Below are 19,235 nucleotides of genomic sequence, written 5' to 3' on the forward strand. Positions count from 1 at the left end.
CTTGGTTTCTTTGTATTCTTGACTCCTTTTTGTTTATTGACATTAATCCATTCCTCATGTGGACCTCTTTTTTACCTTCACTCACTGGATCTAGACCATGTACTCACCTTGTCCTAAATGGCAGCTACTACTATGTTTCATCCTGTCTTATAGTCTTGTCTTTTCAACCCAATGCTACCCACAGTCCAACATGACAGCGCTAATACTCACCAAGAGGCCCATATCACCTAAGGTCTAATTTTGCTTTGAGTTAGGTGAGCATGCAGATTGTTTGCATTTCACATGTTGTTGCGCCAGTGGACACTACTTTAATCTCCAGTCTCTCTTTAAATTCTGAACTAATTTTGGTTCTGAATTTTTCTAGGATTAGATGAGGGGTTGGAAGAAGCTGAGAATATGAATTTAGTTCAAGATCTATAAGCTCGTGAATTTAGTAACTATTGTACTCATTGCTGTCATAGAAAAATAATTTGGCCCATTAGGTTTTGAATGAAAGATAATAAGGTTGATTTGGATATTTCTAGTTTGTGGCCTCTATAAGTAGAGGTGAAGCGGAGCTCAAGAGAAAGGGACACTGGCATTCAAGTGGAATATATAGAGGCAGAACAAAGGAAACATAATTTATGGTTAAGAGCATGGATTTAAAGCTAAACTGTGATCTAATTCCAGCTCTGCTGTTTATTAGCTGTATAAACTTGGGCAAGTCAGTTCACTTCTCTATGTCTGTCTCCCCATTTGTAAAATGGGAATAATAATTGGGCCTACTTTAAAAGAAATTGTGAAGATTAAATAAGTTAATAGAGCTAAAGCATTTAGATAATATCTAGTAAATAGCAAATGCTATATAAGTATTAGACAATAGGGTAATCTTCATGAATTGCAAGTATTGGGTAAATACTTATCTATTCATGTAACAAATGTCTGATGGTCTATTTCTGTATACAAAATTAGGCTAGGTATTGTAGAGAATACAACAGAGTACAATACACAACACTTGACCTTAGAAGGGATGAGATAGGATGAGGGTCTGAGTTAAAGCAACAGAAACGGTAATGGAGATGAATGGACAAATTTTTAAATTTAAAAATTAGAATACACAGGATATAAAGACTGGTTAAATGTGGAAGTAAAAGAAAAAGAAAGACCTGTAAAAAAGCCCCCACCCCTACTCCCACCCTGGACATTCTTCAGCTTGTATGTTTACATAAACTATGTTTTGGATTGAGGGAGGAAATGCAGAGAAAGGAATAGGCTTCAAATGAGAGGTAATAAGGTTGATTTGGATATTTCTAGTTTGTGGCCTAAGTAGAGGTGAACTGGAGCTCAGGAGAAAAGGACACTGGGATTCGAGTTGAGGTGATCGTTGAGAACATAGGAGTCATTGAGATCACCAGTGGAAGAAAGGAGGAAGGAAATTCAGCCTAGCCCAACATTTAAGAGAGAACAGAAGGATAAATCAGCAAAGTCGGAAAGAATAGTTAGAAATGTGGAAGCACAAACAGAGTGTAATAACACAGAAATGAAGGATAGAGAAAGGTCCAAAGGTCCAACAGCGGCAGTTGCTGTGGAAAGATTGAGTAGGATAAAGACTGAAAATAACCCCTTGGATAGGATGATTAGGTAATAATTGGTTACAGTGCATTGATAGAGACAGTACACATTGTGGATAATAGCAATGATTTGGATAGCACCTGTAGGACTGAAACTGGAGTTTCTAGTTGCCACTCACTGTCTGATTTGCTGAGCAACATATTAATACCCTCTAAGCCTCAGTGTACTCTATAAATAGGGCTACTAATGACACCTACTTCATTGGAAACTTGGGATTTAAATGATATAATACATATAAGTTGCACGAGCTTACATTATCTGTTCCAGGCTTACATTAATATATGTAAGCCAAGCACACATTCACTCAGTGAATATTAGCTATTATTATGAATAATGATATTATCACAATTGGTTAAGGAGCAAATGGAAGATTAGGATATGGAGGTTTCTCAAGAAGTGTACAAGAGAAACATGAAGCATTTGCCTGAGTAGGAAACAGTGTCCAAGAAGGGATTTTTAAAATTCTCAAATGGATATAGGCTTGAGTATATTTTTAGGTAGAGAAGGAAAAGCCAGTAGTTGAATAAAAATTCTATTATAAGAAGTGGAAAGTTGTTTATTTAAAGAAAATTATCTCATAACAGATAAATTTCACAAAGAGAAAATATGATGAGTTCAATAAATCAGTAATAGAGAGCAATATTTGAGTTGAAACATCTATGAGTGAATCTAAGTTATGAAACCACCTACAATGTGTTGGCTGTTCTCAAGCACAGTAATTACTTCCTCTGTGGAGCATTTTCAATTTATAATGCTTTACTCCTTCTGAAATGAATGTGAATTCTGGAAAGATAGGGGTAAATGTCTGGGCAGGTTTATTTAGGTAAGACATCAATTCTAGTCATGGAAAAATTGGAAAAATGAGAGAAGAGAGAGAGAGAGAGAGAGAGAGAGAGAGAGAGAGAGAGAGAGAGAGAAAGAGAGAGAGATGGAAGAGAGAGAAATATGAGGCATCTCAACAAACCAGTCAGTTAATCCCCCAGGCAGATCTCATGCTATAGGCATTAGCTTCCGTAGGCAGGGCGCATTGTTAGCCATAAATATTCAGCAAAAAAGCAGAGGCGGGGGCAACAGATGGAGCTCAATAGCCTCTTGAAAACTAGGTGGAGATCAGTGCCCTCTGCCACCCCACCATGGGCAGAGAAATGGAAGAAGGGAAAACGGAGGAGACTACAGAATACTTTCATCTCAGTTAAGTAGCCTGGTTCAAAAAATAGGTGCTTCCAACATTACGTGATAAAGAAGTGTGAGGAACCATTTTGATTGGTGGAAACCATTTTGATTGGCGGATACCATTTTTAGCTTTGCCAGAATCATCTTTATACTTGTCATACTGAAAGTTTAGAAAAACTTAACAGCTATCTCTTCACGATTTTGCCTAGAATTGGTCCTACAGATAAGTGAAGACTCTTTTAGTTCAATTCTGCAAGTAGCTTTAATTCCAGTATTTCCTCTCTCTGAAGGAGCTCTGGTGTCCTTGTCAGTGAAAAGAAAGTAATAGGGGCAATGTACCTTTCCAGACTTTTCTCTCTCACAGTGGCAGCAACAGCATACGATTCACTTCAGTGAAAGCGTTTTTGTTAAATTCTCACTTCTGGGTCACTAAAGAAAAGAACCTCTTCCACCAATTCATTGCTGATGAGTAATAATAGTTTATTATGAAATCCCTTCAGGCTATTTACATTTGAGCTCGAGAAAGCATTGACTCCGAAGGTAGGAATTTTAAGTATTTTGGAATGCTCTAGGGGAGATATGTGAAGACTCAGGACTCTAGCACTTTACCAATTATATCATATAACAACAGCCTACGCTTAGCCCTGACAATTCTTGGCAGGCTACAGGCCAAGGATACTAATGATAATAACCATGTGACCAGAGTTCTAATCCTAAATCTTGCCTAGAAAGAAAGTCTTCATGACTCTTTGTGTAACTCTTACATGAATTAGCTATGATAATTAACTATATCATATACTGATTTTTTCCCAATTCATTGATTAAAAATATATTCCCAACAGTTATCCCAATCTGAGAAAGAAGAACATAGTTTATAAAAACTATATTCTGTAAAAGTAAATCCTCAGGCCAACTACAGGAAATAAAGAATTCCAATTGATGAAAAATTTAGCACACAAAAGCACTGAAAATATATTAGCTGGTAGTAACAGTTGTAGAAAAGACAGTATAATAATTGTGGGCAAATAGAATACTGTAAGAAACTACTAAATGCATGAAAACAAATGTGAGAAACAGATATATAACCTAGTACAACCATGTGTGTGTGTATGTGTGTGAGGATATACTGTGGAAGAAGGGCAGAATAAAGTTATTTAACATTGCTTTAAGGGAAAGACAATAGCGATCCCCTATCTTTATGCAGGGCAATTGCTTTCACTCACACACACACACACACACACACACAATTTTTTTCATTTGATTCTACAGCTACCCTAAAATCTTAACTATAACACTAAAAACTCAGGCGTAGCAGAAATCCAGAGAAAAGAAGTGAGGTTTGTCTAAAAGATGGACAGTTAGAGGGAAGACTAGGAGAGGAATCAGGACAAAGTCCTCCCATTTAGCATTATTATTGGTTTAAGCATAATGCTATTATACTCTCTATTTGTGGAAACAACATTACTCGTCACAATAACTTCTCACTTGTTCATGTACAAAACATCTTATTTCCACTAAGTATTCACCACTCCTATGTATTTAGCCCAGGATAGTCTCACATGTGTGAAATAACACATATAGGAGGTTTTTCCTTTTGCATTGTTTTTAATGGCAAATGTTTGAAAACAATTTAAATGTCCACTAAGTAATAAATTCTGGTCCAGCTATATAATAGAACACTCTGCAGCCGTCAAATAGAATGAAGCAGTTCTCTGATGATACAAAAGTGTCTCTACGTTAGTTTCCTAGGACTGACAAAAGAAAGTGCCACAAACTATGTGACATAAACAAACAGAAGTTTATTGTACCACAGTTCTGGAGACTAGAAGTCGAAAATCAAGGTGTTGGTATGGCCATGTTTCCCTTTGAAACTTATACAAAGAATCTTTCTTCGCCTCTTCCTAGCTTCTAGTGATTTGCCAGCAAGCCTTGGCATTTCTTGACTTACAGCTGTATCACTCCAGTACTCGAATATCTCCCTTGTTGTCTGTCATCATAGACATTGCATTCTCGCTGTGTGCCTGTGTCTTCCTCTTCTAAGGACACCAATCACGTTGGATTAGGGTTCCAACCTACTCCACTATGACCTCATCTTAACTAATTACATTTCAAAATAAGGTCACCTTCTGAGATACTGGGGGTTAGGACTTCAACATGAGGAGGGCCATGATTCAATCTATAATAATCTCCAAGACAAATTAGGTGAAAAAAGCAAGGAGCAGAGCAGAGTATATATCATTATATTTCTGTATAAAAGAAATATGCACTACATATTACATGTATGTTTATAAATGCATTAGAATAGCTCCATAAGGATTCATAGAATACTAGTGGCTTCTAAGCAGAACTACATAGCCAGTAGAAAGTGTATAGAAAAATCATACTTTTTAGTTATTGCTTTTTTTGTGCTTTTAAAATTCTGTGTTAACTTTTAAAAATCCCCTTCCACAACTATTCTTCAGTTACCTTGAATCTATTTAACATTTAATTCCCTCAAATATTAGGAGAAGGTATTCAGATCTTTTCTTCTGAGATGCTCTGACAAGATTAATCCGAGAGAGAATTCACTCAGTTAAATGCCAGTCCAAAATATTAAGTAGAGAGAGAGAAATCAGAACAAGGATGAGAGACTGGGCTCGAGAATTATGCAATCAGAATTTGAGGCAAAATAGATACATACGGTAGAAAGAAAGTTTAGAGTCTCCAATAGGATTATCATGGATGTGAGAACAGAATGGAGGTCATGGCCAGGAGTGGCCAGGCAAGTCTCACAGTTATGGTTAAAACTGTAGTCTTTCCCAAACCTGCCAGTCTTATGAATCATCTTTTCTGCATGCAGATACCGAGCACGCCCCATCATCTTGCTCCTGGAGAGTCTGGTTCAGTCAGTTTAAGGCTCTGGCCATAAAACGTGAATGTTTAATACCTATAGAAATTTTGGAAAACACTAAAGAGCAGAGAGAGAGAAGAGAGCACTTAATGGCTAGTCTTAGTGTTATCTCTTTTTCATCTTGACCTGCTTAAAATTAACCCTGATCTTAAGGTGTAAGCAAGATATTCAGTTCAGGACTACTTGAACGGCCTATCCTGTGACATACCATGCCACTGTTATCTTTTATTCATTTCTGCTTTTCTCCAACAACTCTAATATTAAAAGTTTTCTGATGCAGGATTTTCTTTCACCCTGCATCATTTAGATCCTGTGGGAAGACAGTTGGCCTAATATTCGAGAGGATTTCAAGACAGAGTAGTCCCAAGAGATCAAGATCTAGGGTGGAGGTGGTAATGAGAGAAATAAAACTACTCCTCGGGATAAAAACCAGGTCTTTTACAGGTATAGAATTAGGAAATATGCTGTTGATAAAAAATGTTCAAAACTATATTTTTATGCAATTCGCTTTGTAAGGAATGAATGGCCATGCTGTCTAAACAGAATTGGTAGTAAAATAAATCTGAGAGATACTAGTAATTATTCTCTTCTTAAAGATTCACAATGCATATTATAATAGTTAAGGCTCTAAGAGGTCTTTGATGTAAAGAAATTTTATTTAACTTTGTTGAATTTAGAGTTTATAAAACATAATTGACTACAGATCATTTTCTTAGATTGTACTTATTAAAATACTCTTGCAAATCTGAAATTCCAAGAAGCACAGTTTAAGAAACATTACTGTAAATCCTTTTATATCTTATTTGCCAAGAGTTTGGAGAGTAGTTTGGGAAAGGAAATGTGTTTGTAGAGATGAAGTCAGCTGAGTGGATGAGGTAGGACTATTTATGGGAGCATTTACTTAGTTAGCAAATATTTATTGAATATCATCTAGAAGAATAGACAGACAAAGTATTTTTAAAAAAACATAGTAACATAGGGATTATTTTACACACTTCTTCATTAACATGCATTATTTTGTAATTTTATTTTTTAAAATTATAGACATTTTCTGGTATAGTCTCCATCACAGAATATTCACGGTTTGATTAATATGAGAGCACACCAGCATTTTTGGCAAACGAATGTTGATTTATTGGCTCAAAAAATACCAGATTATGAGAACATTGAGGTATTTATTTTTCAAATATGCAATACAACAGATGTTTAATTTTATGATGAATTAATTTCAATGGCAATAAAATTTAGTAGAGTTAATGACAAACATAAAAATATCTAAGGATAGAATGAGGCTTCCAATTAAACATGGCAAATCAAGCCTGGTTGTTTTATTTCTACAGTTTCCTAAAACCCCACATAAATTGCAGCAAAAGAATATAAAAGAAATAAATCCACTACAACGAAGAGAACAATGGGTAATAACAGTAGCTAAGAGAAATCTACAAGATTTTAGAAGACAGAAAGTAGATGAATGAGTGGTAAAAACACAGCTCAGCAGAGAAAGCTGAAGCCTAATTGCCTGCAGTGAGAGATACAGCAATAAGATGTGAACCAGTTGAACTGTAAATGCCATAAAAGTTCAGAGTTTGAAGATACTGGTTATCCTTGAAGACCAAGGTGCGTATTGGGGCTAACAAGCAGAGAATTAAGTGAAAGACTAGAAGCAGCAGTTAGACCTTTCAAATGCCCTCTTCGGCCAGTAAAGTCAGGCACAGCCCTCCAGCACCTGGGAGAAGTAGGATGAAGAGCCAGGTTTACCATGGAGCTAATGTAGCCTAGGCCTCAGGCTCCCCACTTGCAGAGGTTCCTTCAAGGCCTTGTATTTAATTTGCTTTATAATTTTATATATTTTGTCTGAAAGAGAGCACCCCCCCCCCAAATTAAATAAGCTTTAGGCCCTGCCCTAGAGGGTAGAGAGGTTGGACCAGGAGACACCATACTAAAAATAAGAGGATTATGAGAGAATATGCATGGAAAACCCCTGCCCCAGCTAAGCTCTCAAAACACTAGTAGCCAGGATTATACTCTCAGTAGCCAGGTTTATACTCTCAGACAAGAGACTAGAAAAAACTAACCAGCTTAAAATCAAAGATCTACAGAAACTGACATCTGCAAGGGCCCATCTTCCTCTTCAGGGGATTTCTGCTCCAACTCAACCTCCCTACAGCAAAGCTCACCAATTGACAACTGTTAGAGCATAAAAGCCTCGCTTTTAAATATAGACAGCTAAGAATCGCCAGATAAGAATGACCAGAGAAAAGCCTCTAACATAATGGATAGAAAAAAAGGAAAGGAAAACTTCAACAACAAAAAACAAACCTGACAAATATCCTTAGAAAGAAAGAATAAAATACGGCATCCATTTTATATATACACACATCCATATGTCTACATATACATACACAAATACACACATTCAAAAAATAAGACAAAAACACTGGATATTTAAAATATGATAGCAGATGGATTAAAATATAACATTGAGGAAATTTTACTAATAACAAGGATTTCAGAATTAAAGTATGAAAAAAATGAAGGAGAGGAAATTATCAAATAAATAACACAAGCAGATGTCTCAGCTATGAAAATCAGAGTTTCCAAATTGAAAGAGTCTACTAAATGTCTAGTACAATAATAAATAAATAAATAGATAAATAAATAAATACATACATACATACATACATACATACATACATACATAAAAGTAATAGCCAGTGTTTCAAGTTATGTGCCCAGCACTGTTCTAAACATTTTAAAGTGTTACTACTATCCTTTCCAAGCCCCTGAGATGTGGGTACTCCTTTTACAGGCAGCAGAGGCACAGAGAAGTTCAGTAAAGTGCCCAAAGTTATAGAGCTAGTTAAGTAGATAGACCCAGCAGTCCAGCTCTAGAATCTGTATTCCTAATCACTACATTTCTATCTCTCTAGAGGAAAAAAAAAGTCTTGAGAAAGCCAAATTATTTTGAAATTTTAGAATCCTTCCAGTGAGAAAAAATAGGTCACATACTGAGGACTGAGAACAAGAATGGCATCAGAATTCTCAATGGCACTACTGAAAACCAGAAGGCAATGGAGCAATGCCTCCAAATTTCTGAGGGAAAATAATTTTCCACCTAGAATTCTACATATAGGCTCTCCATCAAGAGTGAGAGTAGAATAAAAACATTTTTCATCATGCAAATTTGTAAAACTTTCCTTTCTATTCACTTTTCCTCAAGAAGCTACTAGAGGACTAAATCTAGAAAGAGGAAGATGTACACAGGAAAGGAGTTCCACCAAGGAGAGAGTCAGTGGGAAATCGTAGGAAGACGATAAAGGGAGGCCCTAGGGTGACAGCTGTGCTTCAGGCCTGAAAAGCCACCAGACAAGGCTGAAGCCAGAAGTCAGAGGTCTCTGTGAGGAATGATGAAAGAGGAAGAAGAGGAGGAAGAGGAAGAAAAACAGAGGTTAGTTGTAGCATTTGATCATACTACAGAGAGAAGTTTTATAGTCCTGTAAAGGAATGAATTAGTTTTCAGTACATGGAAGACTAAACAAATGCAAAAACAAAGCAATTTCAGATTCAGAGAAAATAAAGTTTACAGTAAATAAAAGGTGATCATGGTACAAGTTATGCCTCAGTGTTTAGTAATATTTATCTAGCTACAGCAATGAAAACATCAAAAATTTTATTATAATAATATTGGGTGAATGGAGGAAGGGACATGTATTCCTTTCTCTTGTACTTCTTTGTGTTTTTTTTCACATCATTGGTCACTTTCTGAAATTATTCAATTATTTAGCTACTTGTCTATTTATTACCTTTTCACATCAGTGTAAATTTGTAAGTATGGGAACTTTGTCTTATCTACTGGTATATCCCTAATTATTTGTAGGAAGGAGGCAGGGAGTGAATAATTGGGATAAATCTCCATCCTTTAGAGTAGAAAATCAATAAGCAATGTCAAATATTGAAAAATCTACAAGTAATAGTATAAGCGTATCATTCCAAGTAATACCAGTATAAACCAGTAAAATAGTTGCGAGTGATTTCTTCTAGGAGCGTAAATTGGGAATGTGAAGGAATAAAGTAGTAGAAAGTTTTGTTTCATTATAAGCCTTGTAATATTTTGTGATTTTTTAAATTATTTACATATATTACTTTGATAAACAATCATTAAGCCTTGAAAGGAGAAAAATATAAGTGGATAAAATTGTGTAAATGAAGCTTCACTTTACATTTAAAGCATTCTACAGTAGTGTTTTAGCATTACTAATTTCACAAAAACATGTAGAATGAATTAGATGAGATAAGAGATTAAAGAAAATCAGAAAGAAGACTTTGAGATGATTAAGGTGATAAGTGATGAGATCCTGCATTACATTTGTATCCCTGAAATTGGAGTAGTGACATATCAGAATATATTTTAGAAGTTAAAAAAAAATTTAAAAAGATACCTTGAAACAACCACATATTCCATAGCCATAATTCATAGTCATTCTCAAGTAATTTTTCAAGTCTTTAGAAATAGTGCAATTCTGTAACTTAAACACTATATTAAGATAAATCAAAGATTACTTTTATTTATAGCAATATTCCTTTCATGGCATTTTTCTAGTTCTAGTGTCCATGATGAGCAGAGTAACTTTCAAAGCATGAGATCGAATCATAGTATTTATATCGTATTGTTATCTACAGCTCCACAGATACAGAACTCATGAACTTTCAGAAGTCCACACCCTCTTATTTTAGGAATCATCTGCCATATTGCTGATAAAGACCTCAAGTTATTTCTCAGCTCTTTGAAATACCAAAACACCTTGTTTTTCCTGCCCTGTAGCATTTATCTTATTTTGCCTTGTGTAATTTTGAATTGTTTTCATCCTGTTGTGAGTTGATAAGGCTGTTTGGACCAGGATTTTTGCCAGATACATGTAGGCACTCAATAAAGAGTTTTTTTAATTAAATTGAGTATTTATATTTTTATGTGCCTAGAGAGATTTAATTATTTAGTCTCTTCAAGAGAAGAGGCATTCAGTTACCTCTCTGAATAAGGAATTAAATCAGATCAATTGTTCTTAACCCTGCTGCACATTTAGAAATACCTTAGGGAACTTCACAAAAATTCTGATGCCCAACTCAATAAAATATCTGGTTCATTTTTTTTTAATTCCTATGTTGATTCTAATAGAGATTGAGAACTGCTGAATTAAGTTATCTATAGCTTTAATTTTCAAACCTGGTGAGGTATCAGAATCACCTAAGAAGCTTCCTAAAAAGACATCTCTTCTAGCTCCAAACTATGGTTATGGCTAAGTGGTACTCTGACCACCGCTATTGTTTTTTCTCACTCAGTAAATTAGATTTGACAGGTTACAGAGGCAAATAGGTGGTCCAGTTAGAGACCATCTTAAGTTTGAACTTGTGTACAAGGAATTGATGAACTAGCAGGGAGAGTGTCACTATCATTTTTCTCTACTCATGTTCCTCTTCTTTGCAGCATGCCTCTCTCCTCTTTCTACTTGGCTTAATTCTTGCCTGGAATGGAGATTTGGGGGTTGGAGAAAGTCAGCACCTACAAACTGGTTCCAAAACCCTGGGGAAGCACATTGAATCACATTACTAAAATGCTGCATATAATTTTGGGCTGGCAAAAGACTGTGTCGCTCTTCTACTGGAAATAAGTATTATTTAATGGTGAATACTGTCACCATTTCCTCCCTAAACCATATGTCATAATATTCTTCATACTATTTACACTATAAAAAAACATATCAATCACTAAATAATAATACTTATTTAGTCATTTTACAACTATAAGTGCATAGAAGCTTCATGACAATCTGTCATCTAGGTTGAAATATCCTCATTTTGCACATAAGCAAACTGAAGTTAAAACTTGTAGCAGCCAAGCCAGGTCTTCTGTTACCTGGTTCCAATACCAGTGGTCTTTCTATTGCAATATGTTCACTATCTCTTTTGTGGAGAGAACTTGTTCGTTTAAAAATGTCAGATTTCAAGTTCTGAATGTGTAGTTTACTTTCTGATTCTCTTTGAAGAAGAAAATGTCTGCGGTGATGGATATTCCATGCAATCAGGCCAGTATAATTTATATAATAATTTTATATGTTACTTATGTTTGTAGTTTTTCTACATGTAAATCACTGGCCATGTTTAAAAACTGTACTTTTCCTATAAAACTGTTAGCAGTATAACTTCGAAATAGATTTTTATCTTGTAAAAATGGAGAAGAGTTTGACATGAGAGTGTCAAGGGACTGTTTTTCATGTTTGTTTAGTAAGTACTTAATACCTAGTCCTTGAAAATAATAACAACCACTGTGTTAATGTTCATGGTACATTCACCTTGCTCATCATGTATGCAACAAGACCTAATTTGACCTTGCTGTGCAGAAAAAAAGACTGTATGTGGAAAAGCCAAAAGGAGACTGGAGTGGTTATATAGAGGGGTCTAATTACAGGTATTTAAAACATAAAATCATTGTTTAGAATCCCTTCACAGAGAAAAGCTTATCTTCTGCCAGCTGTATTTTTCTGTGCTCTTTTCTGCTTTTGTGGAAATGAACTCCTTTGTTACCCTTCCAAAATACTTAAATAGCTGGAGCTATATTTTGAAAAACAGTATCGGGCTCTAGAAAAGGTTAAAAAGTCCAAAAGAACTTTTCTAATTAATCTTCTTAATTTTACTTCATTTTAGAATGTAAATTGGTAGAAAGAGTTGAGACCTTATTTCTAACCCTGATTCTGCTGCAAACGTGTTACAAACCCTTGACCATGCCACCTAGTTTCTCCAAGCCTATATTTCCTCATCTGTGAAATAAAAGCGTTAGACCAGAATGATCTTCTTTCCTAGTCTGAATATTCCATAATGCTACATTTCTGTAATTCTTAAATTTAATCTTCATTCTACAGTGAACATATCCAAAATCTAAAATTTTATATAGATCCTTTCTTGAGAAATTATTTTGCTGCCACTAGCACTGTTTTTTAAATGTGGTCCTCAAACTTCCTTATAACAGAATCACTTGGAATGCTTATTTAAAATGCAGATACTTGGGCCTTGATCCTATCCTACTAAACTGAAATCTTTGGGACAGAATCTGACACACAGCAGGATGACTTTGGTTAACAACACTGTATTGTATACTCGAAAGTTGCTATGAGAGTTGCTACACACACGAAAGAATTGTGAGGTGATAGATATGTTAACTATCTTATTGTGGTAATCATTTCATAATATACACATATATCAAATCATCACATTGTATACCTTAAGCTTACACAATGTTATATGTCAATTATCTCAATAAAGCTGGGGAAAGAAAAAAAAAATTTCTAAAAAAATCTTTAGAATGGGACGGGGGATTCAAGAGTATTTGTCTCTAATGAGCTCCATGGTGATCCCTATTTTCTTTACAGTTTGAAAACAACTGAGAATCCAGAAATAAATCATGGAAGAGAGAAGGGAAGAGTGACAGTAGAATAATGATAATTGCTACCTAGATTTGGGTGAGGAAGAAATAGTTGCAGAGGAAAGAAGAGAGCAATCTGGATGGAGAGCGTGTTCCTGGAGAATGCATTTCTTTGTTAACATTGCTCACGTTGGTTTCGTGTTTGAACAGACTGAAATCAAACACTGACTATGGGAACTGGTGTGTAAAAATGCTCCACAGTCATAGCATCAACTGATACAGTGGATTTCTAGCTTTTTTTCTGAAATATTCAGAACCAGACAAGTATGTCATCATTATTTTATAAATGAGGAAATGGCCTTCCTCAAGAAGCAGAGAGAAAACTGGTAACTAAGGATTTCTGAAGATTTTTTAGAGTGAAGATAAACCCTTTGGTGAATTAAAGTGTATTTTTTTCATGCTGGAGATTTTGCTCACATTTCATTTATCCTGTTTTGAGGACTGTTATTCTAGAGTGTTTAGGCTATATCATTCATTTATGAGAATCCATGGAAAAGCAAATATTTGATCAGTGTGATTTCATGCCATGATTTTATTTCTTTATAATGATCGTCTCTGTAGGTTCTGTGACAATGTTGCCTTTTTTTTTTTTTTTTTAGCACAAACACACATACATACAAAATGGAGAAGAGGAAATGCCACTATTCAGTGTCTTAACTTCAGATATGTTTGAGATCAAGCCGCAGAGAACCCAATGCATCTCTTCAGAAGCCAAACGTGCTGTGTGTGAGCACACCAAAGTGCCCAAGGCATTTGGTGAAGTTCAGATCTCCACTCATTTTAATGGAGAGCTGATTTAGGAAGGAGATACGCTGGCTTAGAAGGCTCTTTCAAGAATGACAGACATGTGAATGCGCCCTGGCATTGCATAGAAGGCCCTGCAACCTAAAAAGGGTTGCAATGAAGAGCCGTGGCCACTTAATACAACTCTTCTGGCTTTAACATTGGTTGAAGAGTGAATTTCTAAAATTATGGTAAGCAGGTTCCTGTGGTGATCCAGCTCCCACTCAAGCATAGTCTTATTGGAGAGGAGAATAGAAGTAAAGGGGAAAGGTGAACTCAAGATTTCATTTCTTTGCTCCATGGTATCCTAAACAAATGAACCATTTTCTTGTCTATTCATCCTTTTTCTACACTTTATTTTTCTTCGCAATATATATACTTATTTTGTTTATTGCCTATATCCACTTCACTAAAACCTATACTCCAGGAAGGCATGAATTTCTGTCCACATTGTTCACAGCTGTTGCCCCAATGCCTAGAAGAATTTCTGGCATTTAGTAGGTTCTCACTAAATACTTGTTGAAAGAATGAATAAATCCCTATAAGATTATTTCCTTTCCACATTCAGTGATAAAGAATCAGTACATTTTATGCAGTTTTAGAATTACATCAGCAAAGATGACAATAAAATATTTAGGGAGATGGACCAAGGTTGAATGTTTATGTGCTGGTTGTTTCTGGCTTTAAGATTGGGCAACTTATTCACTGAGAATTTCTGCTCTGGAATTGAACTATCTTGGTTTGAATTCTGACCCTGCTACTTACTAGCTATGAAATCTCCAACAAATTAATTAATTTATCTCTGCATCAATTTCCTCCTCTGTGGAATGGGATAATAGTAGGAAGGTACCTCTGCGTATCAAATGTATCTCAAGTGTTTGAAATGTGGTCCTGCACATAGTACAAAAGAATAACATTTATTGTGGTTGCTTTCCTGTTAATGTTAGTGAGTTATTTTGTCCATCAGTGGTGCTTTCAATAGACTGTGAACATAGTTACATTTACGTTCTTGACTTAAATCTGAATTTCTTGGAATATGTAGCTACATGACCTTTATGAGAATCAGAAGATACAGTTGTGTACAGGAAAATAAAAGGAATCCACTTTTTGGGCAATGAAACCCAGATGACAACAATAACGATGAAATAATAACTATTATTTGTTTAATATTTTATTGTAAATCTATCTATCTACCTTTCTAACTATCTACCCACCCATCTATTTACCTGTCTGCCTATCTATCATCTTTCTCTCTCTCTCTCATCTATCCATCTGTCTGTCTGTCTGTCTATCTATCTATTCATCTATCTATCTATCTATCTATCTATCTATCTATCTATCTATCTATCCATCTGTCCATCCTACTGTAATTGTATGGCCTTATCTATTAAGAAGTTATTTATTTATGCATGTTTCTAATTTGAAACACACATATAGCAATAACTTTGTGCCAGGTACCATTTTAATCACTTAGAGAAAATTTCCCATTTGTCAGTGTAAACACCAACGTGTTAATTTGCTACTTTGAATTTTTTTTTTTTTAATTTCAAACTCAGAAACATACTTTCATAGATAGTTAATGTTTTTGCTCTTGTTTGTTCTAACTGGTTCATATAAGTATCACATGATCATATTCCTGCCTTCTGAGTTTAACAATGAAAGTCCATTATAATGGGCTTCGGTATTAATTAAATAATAGTATTCAAATGCAATCCAACTTCTGCAGCCAAGATATCATGAAGCTCTCCAACCTTCTGGGGCTATGTCATTTTATAGCCCTCAAAATGAATGAAGTCCTGTCTTTGCTCCCCAATATCTTTGAGGATTTTTCAAGGATTCACAATTCTTAGGGTTCCTAGCTGCCCGCGTCTCCACTTTCACTTCCTCCTAACATCCATCTCAGTGTGAACAGAGCTGCCCTTTTCTCGCAGAGCTCCACCTGGGAACTCTGCCTCTCCTCTTTCATGCTCCTGAGAGCACTATTTTCACAAAGCTGTTACCTGTAGCAGACTTTGATTTGCTGTTTTGAGGGAGGGATGGCGTGGTGAGAGAAGATGGAGTGAAAGGTACACAATAACAGTAATTTCAACAGAGAACACAAAATACCCTGAAAAAATTTCAGACACCACTATTACTGGCATTTATGGGCCATTTCCTGCTACTGAGAATTTCTCACTGCTTGTCTTGAGCCATATTTTGAGGTTTCTCTCTTCTATGACCCTCATTGCTTTCCCTTTCCCAGTTTCTCAGGCCCTTTACTCATTTACTCACTCCTCTTTCAAGGTTTCTCCCAGAAATACAAATGTGTTCTTACTTTTCTCTCTCTCCCTTTCTCTCCCTCCCTCCTTCTCTCTCAGGCAATGACAAGGGGGCCTTTTTTAACCAAGATAACGGTCTCATTGTGATATTTTCCTGAAAAGAGCCATTACCCCAGGACTGAATTATGAATTCCTCATGATAGGTCCAGAAATTCTATGTAGAAGGGGCTTTGTAAATTTAATCTAACTGAAAGGGAATTGAGAAAACTTGCCTTGAAATTGTGTTTGCATAGCAAACAAACAATTTTTAACTTACCTGTACATCAGCCAAAGTCCTGACAGAAATCAATATTCCACTCAAAGAGATTTAACTGAAGAGAATTTAATTACGGGACTGTTTTCAGAAGTGTGGACAGGTTAGAGAAACCAACAAGGAACAACACTGGGGCACCTAGGGACCAGTGACAGTGGGAAGCCATTGCACTCCTAAGCCTGAAGGAGGGAGGGAGAGAAATAGTGTCTTTGAGCCTGGTGACAGCTGGAGCTGTGGAAGCACCTGTAAGAGCTGTTATTTTAGGTGTTACGGGCACCAAAGCAAGGAGGGAGAAGAAGAAGAAGTACCCTGATCTCTCATTTCTCTTGCCTTCCAGGTTCTTGCAGGTGCTCCCCATGGCCAAACTCAACCAGATGTCAGAGGGCAGGGGAGCCCTGGTGAAGTAGTCTGCAGGGATTCCCCACCCCTGGCCCAGAACAGGTGAGGGTGGGGGTGGGTGAAAGAGAATAATCAGAACATATTGTATATTTATTTGGGGGTAGCTATGAAAACAGAAATGAAGAAGATCAAGGACAGCTCAACCACTGCTGGCCACTTCCTAGAAGACAGAAGCAATTGCAGTCAAATTTTATTTCACAAAGAAACTTTCCTCTCCTAATATGCTGTAATGCTGTTAAGAAGACAGAAGTTAGGCCTCACTTTCTTCCCTATTTCTGAGAAAAGTTCTGAGTTACAGGCAGAGCAAGGAGCAAGGGAAGTATTCACACAGTGTTCACCCTGGCCTTATCACTAAGGCTGTCACCTCTTTTGCACCACAGGTTAGCTCAAAACACTCTGTATTATATAAAAATTAGAAAATCAACTTTTGACACATAAAACTAACCAGCAACAACCAATCCAGAAGTCAAACACGATTGAGAAGGTGAACTTTAGAACTTTTAATTCTTTTTTATTACATCTAAACTCAAGTTCTCAACTAACCTTGAGAAGAATTTACATAACTGTTTGAAATCAGTGAGATAAAAACAGATTACCAAAATGTGGAGAAAGGATGAAGGATTGAGTCTTTCCTCAGGGCTGAGTACTAATTTGAGGAGATGTCTCTGTTTCTTTTCATAGAACAGACTCTACAAGGTAAGCCTGCTGCTCTGCATTCTTTCATCTGATTGTGTCTGCAGTTGCCAGAGGAGTGAAGGAAGAATTTTTAGAATGAATTTTGGTTCAACCCAATTCCCTAGATGGGTCAATGACAACCCCAACTTTGAGGAGCAATCATAGCATGAAGATATGGCTCTGACCTGCATACAGCTGGGATATATGTACTATGATGTCAAAGAGAGAATATCATGAAATTTCTTAAGAGGAAAATATTGTCCTCTGTAAAGTTAACTCTGGTATGACTTGAGGAATAAAAAAGAGAAGTATCCTTGAACATATTGCTCAAGATCCTTCACATTTTTGGTGTCCGGGATAGCCTGTAGAAGAGGTGTTAAAATAACTGACTGAATAATCATTTAATTAGACCCTAAAATCCTCTAAGGGCTGAGTTGAGTGCTTTACATGAATTACCTCAAAAAATCTGGGGGATGCATGCTAAAATATCCCTATTTTATAGGGGGAAAAAAAAACAGGTTGGAAGAAATTATTGATTTGCTCAAAGACACATAACTTGTACATGGAAAAGCTGATATTAAAACCCAATTCTGTCTGTGTTCAAAGACTTTGCTCCTAACAACCACACCACACTGAATGAATGTGCCAGGGAGTTTGGAAGGAGGGTAGTGAGATGGTATATCAGATGGATGGTTAAAATTGTTTCCAGAACCATGAATCCATATGCAGGGATGAATTTAATTAATCAGAACTCATGGCTGGAAGTGATAGAAACCCAATTTAAGCTAGCTGAAGCTAGAAAAAAGTTAATTTATTGGATTATTTAACCTAAAAGTCAAAGGGTTGGTAGCTTCTAGCATAGAACCAGTTTCATCTATTAATTTTGCTTTTTTTTTTTTTTGCTTTAATTTGTAGGCTGACTGTGTCTACTTTGGAGAAGATGAGTCCTGACGGCACCAGACTTATATAGTTTTTGTTGTTCATGACTTCAAATGAGTAAAAAAATCCCTACGTCTGATCATCCATAATAATCCTTGAAAAACATTGGCTCTGCTTTGATTGCATGCTCATCCTTGGACTGATCGCTGTGTTTGAGGGGGAATGCAATGCTGTTATTGACCAGACTGAGTCATAGGCTCACTCTCAGTGGGATAGGCAAGGGTATGTGGTTGACAGCCTCAACTGTTAAGAAACAGTTCCCAAAAGAGAAGGAAGCTGGACAGATTTAAAAAGAAAAAAAGGTTGGATAATAAAAACGGGTACAAAAATTACTAACTTACTAACTAAATGAACAAACAGGGCAGTCTCTAGTTATCAGTAGCTAAATGGAGGATGTGAGACAAGCATATGAGAAAACATTGCTTGCTACCCCATTGAGTAAGAGATACAATGTGTTAAAAATAGCTCCCTTGAGAAGAGCACACTGCTTGAACAAAGATAAAGAGATAGCTTCCTTATTCTTAAAATATAAACCAATACTACTAGAATAATGATAACTTCCATCCATGAAGCATTTTTTTTTCTTAGCAAGGATATCGGTAATTTCCATAGACATCAACTCACTCATTACTCTGAAAACAAACAAAAATATAGTTTAGGAGTAAGAGCCATTACTATTATTTAAAGGCGGGGAGAGAGAGAGAGAGAGAGAGAGAGAGA

At 36.1% G+C, this 19,235-nt stretch overlaps 1 long non-coding RNA gene across 2 annotated transcripts in view; it reads left to right on the plus strand.

Moving 5' to 3' along the window:
- The window catches only part of LOC107196773, a 36,133-nt gene extending 17,286 nt beyond the window's left edge, over window positions 1-18,847 (plus strand). The window contains exons 2-4 of one of the 2 annotated variants that reach the window (XR_001518216.2): window positions 13,748-14,122; window positions 16,840-16,943; window positions 18,492-18,847. This is a non-coding gene — a long non-coding RNA (uncharacterized LOC107196773). The remainder of the gene's footprint in view (window positions 1-13,747; window positions 14,123-16,839; window positions 16,944-18,491) is intronic. The other variant, XR_001518217.2, reaches the window with a different exon arrangement.
- Window positions 18,848-19,235: the final 388 nt, after the last annotated feature.

The sequence above is a fragment of the Pteropus alecto genome, unplaced genomic scaffold (genome assembly GCF_000325575.1).
Source record: "Pteropus alecto unplaced genomic scaffold, ASM32557v1 scaffold7, whole genome shotgun sequence".
Lineage (NCBI taxonomy): Eukaryota > Metazoa > Chordata > Mammalia > Chiroptera > Pteropodidae > Pteropus > Pteropus alecto.